General features: G+C 40.3%; 1 pseudogene; it reads right to left on the reverse strand.

Moving 5' to 3' along the window:
* Positions 1 to 5,201: 5,201 nt before the first annotated feature.
* On the reverse strand, positions 5,202 to 6,255 carry LOC101516842 (myocardial zonula adherens protein-like; annotated as a pseudogene).
* Between the last annotated feature and the right edge of the window lie 1,021 nt (positions 6,256 to 7,276).

A 7,276-nucleotide genomic window follows, 5' to 3' on the forward strand; every position in this document is an offset into this window, starting at 1 on the left:
CCAATGATCACTCCCCAAGCAGCTGTAACAGCTAGAGCTGGCCAAACTGAAGCCAGGAGCCTGAAGCTTCTTTTGGGTCTCCCATGCAGTTGTAGGTTCCCAAAGTACTGGGATGTCCTCTACAGCTTTCCCAGGCCACAAGCAGGGAGCTGGATGGGAAGCAGGGCTGCTGTGATCAGAAATTGTGGCCATCTGGAATCCTGGTGCATGCGAGGAGAGGAGTTTACCTGCCAGGCTAATGTCCTGGGTCCATGCACTTGTAAATTCGTTTCTAACTTTACTTGCTTCAGAATTCTGGACAAAGTAGTGACTGGCATCATGGCAGAGTGGGTAAAGTCACTGTGTTCCAGGCAGGCATACCATAAAGGCATGTGTTTGTATCCTGGATACTCCAATCAGCCTCACTGCTAAAGACTTCAGTGAAGCAGCTGAGGACTGAGAGGTTTGATGCCTGAAAGCCATGGGGCTACCTCAGAGGCACTACTCTCTCGGGCTTCAGCTTGATCCAGTTATGGAGGTCACAGTCATTTGGGGAAAAGACCAGTGGATGGAAGATCTCGTTATCTCTCTCCTTTTCTCTCTGTATATTTTTCAAATTAGTAAAAATAAATGTTAAAATAATAAATGATAAACTAGATCAAAACAATGTCTAAGACTAGTAACTGCTCATTAGGAATTCTAGGCATGTTCTGCATTGCACCTGTACTTGAAATAGTCTGTGGTTTTGGCAATGAGGTCAGTGCTTTCATTTTTTAAGTAAGTTAAATTAGTGAGCTGTCATTTCACATGGTCTATTTTTGTTTAACTGACCTTACTGCTGTCAGCTTACTTTAACACACCGAAGTTTTTTGCTTTCTGGAGTTCTTCTTCACTCATAGTTGTGCTCTCTAAAATATGGAAAATCACGATGTATTTTGTATGTGAAAAATAAGACCCGACAAGTACTCAAATGCCCATGGGTAACTTGCCTCCATACATGTTTATTAAAAATATATTTTCTGCTTCAGTATATGGATTTTCTCTAAAACAGATTATATGAAACAAAAAAGTACTTTCATATTAAAGGAACTAACTCTTCTGGCAGAAGGTACACAATATGGTTCAGATTTATTTACTTATTTATTTATTTAAAAAAAATTTTTTTTTAGACAGAGACCAATAAGGAAATCTTCAAACAGACAGGAAACGGTCAGCTTGAATTCACTTATACTTTACTAGGTGGGACACAAAGATTAGGTACTCCTCACTGAGGTATTGAAGATTTCTCTGCACACCCCACCTAAAACTGTTCTGTACCTCAATTGTTGACATATGCCTTGTTAGAGTTATACGCCAGCTTGGACTGTCCTAAAATTCGCCAAGTTCAGTAAAAATTATGCTTCAATACTACAAACTGCTAAATATAAAAATGAAAATAGACACGAGACAGCTGAATAGTACCCTATAGCCACTTTAAAGTATACAGCAGCTGGTTGTGTATAAACTAAAATTGAAATGTCAATGAATTAATCACAGTACGTGGTTAAGAACTTGCATTTTCTAACATATTGGTAACTCAATACCATGTCAATTAACTCCATAATGTTGCAAATTATTGTTGATGTTATGTTGTGGCCTTTCATTGGACAGGATAATATTCTGTAAGTTCTGCTTTTAGACCAGAGATGGTCTCCCCAAGAAACAGTTGAATTTATCTGGACAATAAGATGCTGAACTCTATGCATGGTACATGCTTGCAATGATGGAATCATGACTGTATTTGAACTGTAATATTGCAACACTGTGGAGGAATCCAACATGGGGGGGGGAGGATTTGGGGATGGGTTGGGGGAATCCCAGAGCCTATGAAACTGTGTCATAAAATGAAATAGAATAAAAGAAAGGATTCTACAAAAAATCATTTAAAATATTTTTATTTACTTTTAATGGAAGCACACTTGTAGCTTGATACAAGCACATATACACCAAGTGATACAACAGATGATACCACCTTGCTACCCTTTTACTTCTCTTCTTCCTATACTTAAATATTGGAGAAGCAGTAGGTGACAGCTCAGGTAGTTAGGCTCCCAACATTCACCTAGATGACCTGGTTGAGTTTTGGGCTTCTGGTTTCAGTGTTTTCCAGACTTAGGTATTGTGGGCCTTGAGGTGTGAATCAGTGAACATACAATCAGTCTTTCAATCTCTCCCTGTCTTCCCCAAAAATGAATTTTGAAAAATCAATTTGGAGAATTGGGGCTGGTGTCATAGGGCAACAGGTGAAGCCATAGCCTACATACCCACATAGGCACCGATTGAAGTCCTGCTGCTCCACTTTCAATCGAGGTCCTTGCTAATATGCCTGGGAAATAGCAAAAAGAGCCCATCTCCTGGGGACCAGGCAAGCCAAGTGGGACACCCAGCTGGAGTGCCTGGCTCTTAGCTTTTCCTACGTAATCTATGTTAGCTTCAGCCATTGCAGCTGTTTATGGGGTGAAACAAACTCTCTTTCACTCTCTCTCTCTCATTCTCACTTTTGCTCTTGTTCTCTGTGTTCCACCTTCTTTGTAAATTTGCTTTTCACGTAAATGAATGAATATTTAAAAATAAATTTGAGGTTGAGGTTAGCAAAATTTATGAAAACAATTTTCTTAACTATTAAATAAATGTAATAACAAATAATCTCATCAATTTTATAAGGTAAGGTGAAATATTTTTTTATTTCCTAGTGCTATAGATTCTTTTTCTTTTAAGATTTATTTATTTTATTACAAAGTCAGATATACAGAGAGGAGGAGAGACAGAGACGAAGATCTTCCGTCCGATGATTCACTCCCCAGGTGAGCCGCAACGGCTGGTGCTGTGCTGATCCGAAGCCAGGAACCAGGAACCTCTTCCGGGTCTCCCACACGGGTGCAGGGTCCCAAGGCTTTGGGCCATTCTCGACTGCTTTCCCAGGCCACAAGCAGGGAGCTGGATGGGAAGTGGAGCTGCCGGGATTAGAACCGGCGCCCATATGGGATCCCAGCGCATTCAAGGCGAGGACTTTAGCTGCTAGGTCACACCGCCGGGCCCTATAGACTCTTTAAAATTTTTTTTTCATTCATAGTTGTTAATATATGAATGAGCCAACTTCAAAATTATTGAAGAATGAGAATGTCCGTAATTCACATGTCCCAGTAACGTAACTCAAAGTCCTGAAGTACAGTGTTTTCCTTCATGACAAACATGTGTTTTATAATATTTATAGACCTCACATTGGATGTACATAAACTTCCATTCTTTTGGTTATTATACCATTTCTTTGGTCCAATCAATTTTCTATTTCTCAACCAGACTCACAGATTGGACAATATTTCTTCAAATGAATCTCTGGATAACTTTTGAAATTGTCATTGGTTCACTGAAGCAGGAAAACAAAATTTATGGGAATGATCCTGGATATTTCACCAGTCACAGGGGAAACTAACAAATAAGATTTACAGAAGAAAATGGACAAAACTAGGTATCCAAAATTCTAGCAGTTTTGCAGAATGTTGACATCAGAAAATTCTCCGATAGAGTTAATGTAAACTACAGCTCTCTCCCTTGCCAAAGTAGCCCAGTTCATGATGACTTTGATGCAAATTATACATCCGGCACTATAGTTGAGAAGGGAGTCTGAGATTTTTCTTGCTTGGCAATTTCATATCAAGTACAAAGACAGTTTAAAATAGGCAATTGCTACAGAACAATGCATGTTGGAAAGGTAAAAACAGCAGATTTAAAAACAGTCAGCAATTATCAGAGGGAAATGTTAGAATAAATGGCAGAAAACTTTAGAAAGTTTGTTAATGTCTCCCAACTTGTCATTTTTCTTTTCTAGCAGTAGTGGTTGGAATTTTTAAAATTAAGTTCATATACATTAAAAAAGTATCTAGAAAATACATAAAAACTAAAATTCTAAAAGTAAACATAAACTCTTCACACAGAGAAAACTGCAGTTCATATCTTCCTGTATTCTCTTAGTAACCTCTGTGTTAACATCAGATAATTTGATCACATCAGAAGTAAGCTATTGTGCACTTTCCTTGTTTTTTCACTAAAGAATAGTTCATATTTGTTTCTCATCAATAACATATTTGCTGTCAAAGGCTTCCTTGAGTTTCTATGGGTTACCAAATTAGTTTTGTCATTATTCTATTTATGTTTAAGAATTTTTTGTTTATTTGAAAGTCAGAGTTACACAGCAAGAGTGAGAGACAGACCATGAGAGAGACAGATTTCCTTTTCCTAGTTCACTCCCCAAATGATCACTATGGCTGAGGTTGGGCCAGGTCAAAGCCAGAAGCCAGGAGCTTCTTCTGGGTCTCCCACATGAATGTTGGGGGCTCAAACACTTGGGCCATCTTTTGATGCTTTTTTGTTTTAAAGAGCAAAATATATATATTTTTTTCTTATTATTAAACACAGGTGCCATTGATGCCAATATCAAAGGAAAACATTTGAGAAAAAGTGATTCATTCACTGGACGAAACACAACGTGATACTGAAAAACTGAATGATGAAATCTCCACAACATAAAAAAATTCTCTTAAAGTGAAAAACAAATTATAGTTTGAATAAATGCAGTGATTTCAATTAGTCCAATAAAAGCATAAGGCACAAAAATGAGTGCAGCTTGCCTGGTCTACACAAGTGTCTAACTGAGTTTCCCACAACACCCCCACACAGATGCTTGGAACCTAGTGGACAGAGCCCCTGGCCACCAGCAATGCTTGTCCTTGTGTTCAAGTTTCTCTGCCTTTGCTCCTTACCGACAGGTGTCTTCTGCCAGAGAAATATTGCCCCCAATACTTTTATGGGTAAACAAAGCCTTGATGCTTCAAATTAATGCACTTGCTCCTCTCAACCAAAACCTTGAAACCAGATTAATTATGCAGGGATTCTGCTGAGATTTCACCATCCTTGCAGAAATCAATCACATTGCAGGACAGCAGAATTCTTTGGTTGAGTATTTGAAATTTCACCTCATGCACCCACCTGTCACCTGCCCTTGTTGCCTGCACTTCCCCTCTCATTTTAGAATTGGATCAGAAATTTAGCAATTTCTACTCTGAGCTTACAGAGTACGTTAAGGAAGAATAACCTGAAACCTCTCCTGGTTTCAAGTCACACTTCTGGGTCCTCTGTCTATCTGTAAATGTGCACATATCTAAGTGAGGGTCAGTTCCAGGGCTCTAGTGTATATGATGCAGTTCCTGGAAGGTGTCCCAATTCAGGAGTCCTGCCTCTTTATCTTGTAAACGATCACAGCCTACTCCAATCTCTCTGGTTCCCACTTCAGTCTTGGATTGGGTTTCTGTGTCCAGTCTGCTTTGTAGGTCATTATCTTCTAAGAAAGAGATCTTCTCTAAAAGCTGCAATATTGAGTTATTTCTCTTGCATTTTTTTCCCCCAGTGGCTCAATATTCTCCATCAGCTGCTTGACTTTCTTCTGTTGGCAGTGTACCACGTCCTCGAATACTCTAATGAGCTCTAGGAGACTGGCTGAGGCTTTCTCCAGCTGCTGATACCTCTCCTTGTCAGCATCATTTACTTCCCCAGACGTTTCTGTCTCAAGTCCTAGGAGCTGAAGTTGCAGCTTATGTTGTTCCTTTTGCAGCTGCTCTGGGAGCTGGTCAAGCTCTCCAATCCCCTGGGCTTTGTTCTCTAGGCTGATCTCTGCTGCCTGCATCTTTTTGTTGGCTTCTTCAAATGCTTTCAGGAAACAACTAGTTTCAACTTGTTCCTGTTTCTCCCCTAGCTTCTCTATGGATACTACGTGTTTCTGTTGGAAATTTCTAATCTGAATTTTAAGGTTGCTATTTTCCAGAAAAAGATCCACAAGAGTTTTCAGCAGGCCAATGAAATGCGACGTCAAAGCCAAGGTGAAATTCTGCTGCACTCAGGGAACTGATGGATCTTGAGTGAGCTGCCGGATGCCCCCTCACATCCTTCATGTGGTTCTTCTCTTCTTTCAGGTGATCTGTTGGCGCCCTGAACACCACCTTTTCTTTCCGCTGGTTTTAATCGGACCTTCCCATTACACCATAAACAACTCCTGAGGAAGTTTTCTGGGAGGTTCTCCAGTGCATAAGTCAGGAGGCTGTCTTTTCTCTCAATCTTCTTTTCACTTTTTTCAGGAATTGGACTCTCAGGAGAGAGGGTCAGCAACAACCGTTTCTGGCCTTTCGGTTTGGCATCCCTGTGTGCCCTGAAGGTGCTGGCCGAGGGCAGGGTGACAATGGACATGGAGCCAGCAACCCCTGGCAAGTGACTGGGCTAGACAGGGAGCTCCTCCTGGGCAGAATAAGCCTGAGGAGACTGCCCTGCTTGGGGATGACAGGGGTCAGTAGGAGTTGCACCTTCAGTTGCTCCTGTGGGCCAGTAGCAAGATGCTGGATTGTAAGTGGAGCAACCAGGGCACTGACAGCACCTCTTATGGGATACTTGCTTTCCAAACACCTCAACGTCTTCTGCCATTATGCTAATTTTAACCAATAAAATGTTTTATATCTATATATACACATACACACACCTGCACAAACCCACCAGTACACAGACATATATATGCTATGAATCTTTGCATTTGGAATAATTATTGATAATTGACAACTTCCTGTATGACAAGCCTATATGGCAAGTATTTCCTCTATAGTATTTCAATGAGTCTTAACCATAACTCAGTGCCAGAGGAATCATTCTTACTGACATTAAAGTGATAATTTAATATCCTGAGACTTTAATATATTTTAATATATTGAGACGCTAAAATACTGAGACTTAACCTAATTTTGTGGTGTGTTCATGTCCACAATGATATACCTTGTTTCAGTACTACGATGACTCAGTGACATTTACATTCTCCCTCTGCATTCAAACACTAAACATAGAGTGACCTCTTTAATGGTTTCTGACAGTGTGTGACCAATAAGGTAAGGTGAGAGTTTGGGAGGAAGAGGACATAGAGAAAGAAGGTGGAATAGGAGTGCTAAGGTACGGGGCAGCAGTTCCAGTAACAGCACATCGTTCTATGAGTCTAGGTGCCACTTGATTGTTCTGTGTTTTGGGCTTCCTCTGTTATTTTTTATTATTATTTATTTTTATTGGAAAGTCAAATATACAGAGAGGAGGAGAGACAGAGAAGAAGATCTTCCATCCGATGATTCACTCCCCAAGTGGCTGTAACAGCTGGAAGTGAGCCAATCCAAAGACAGAAGCCAGGAGCTCTTCCAGGTCTCCCACGTGGGTGCATGGTCCCAAGGTTTTGGGC

This window comes from Ochotona princeps, chromosome 9 (genome assembly GCF_030435755.1).
Source record: "Ochotona princeps isolate mOchPri1 chromosome 9, mOchPri1.hap1, whole genome shotgun sequence".
Taxonomy (NCBI): Eukaryota; Metazoa; Chordata; class Mammalia; order Lagomorpha; family Ochotonidae; genus Ochotona; species Ochotona princeps.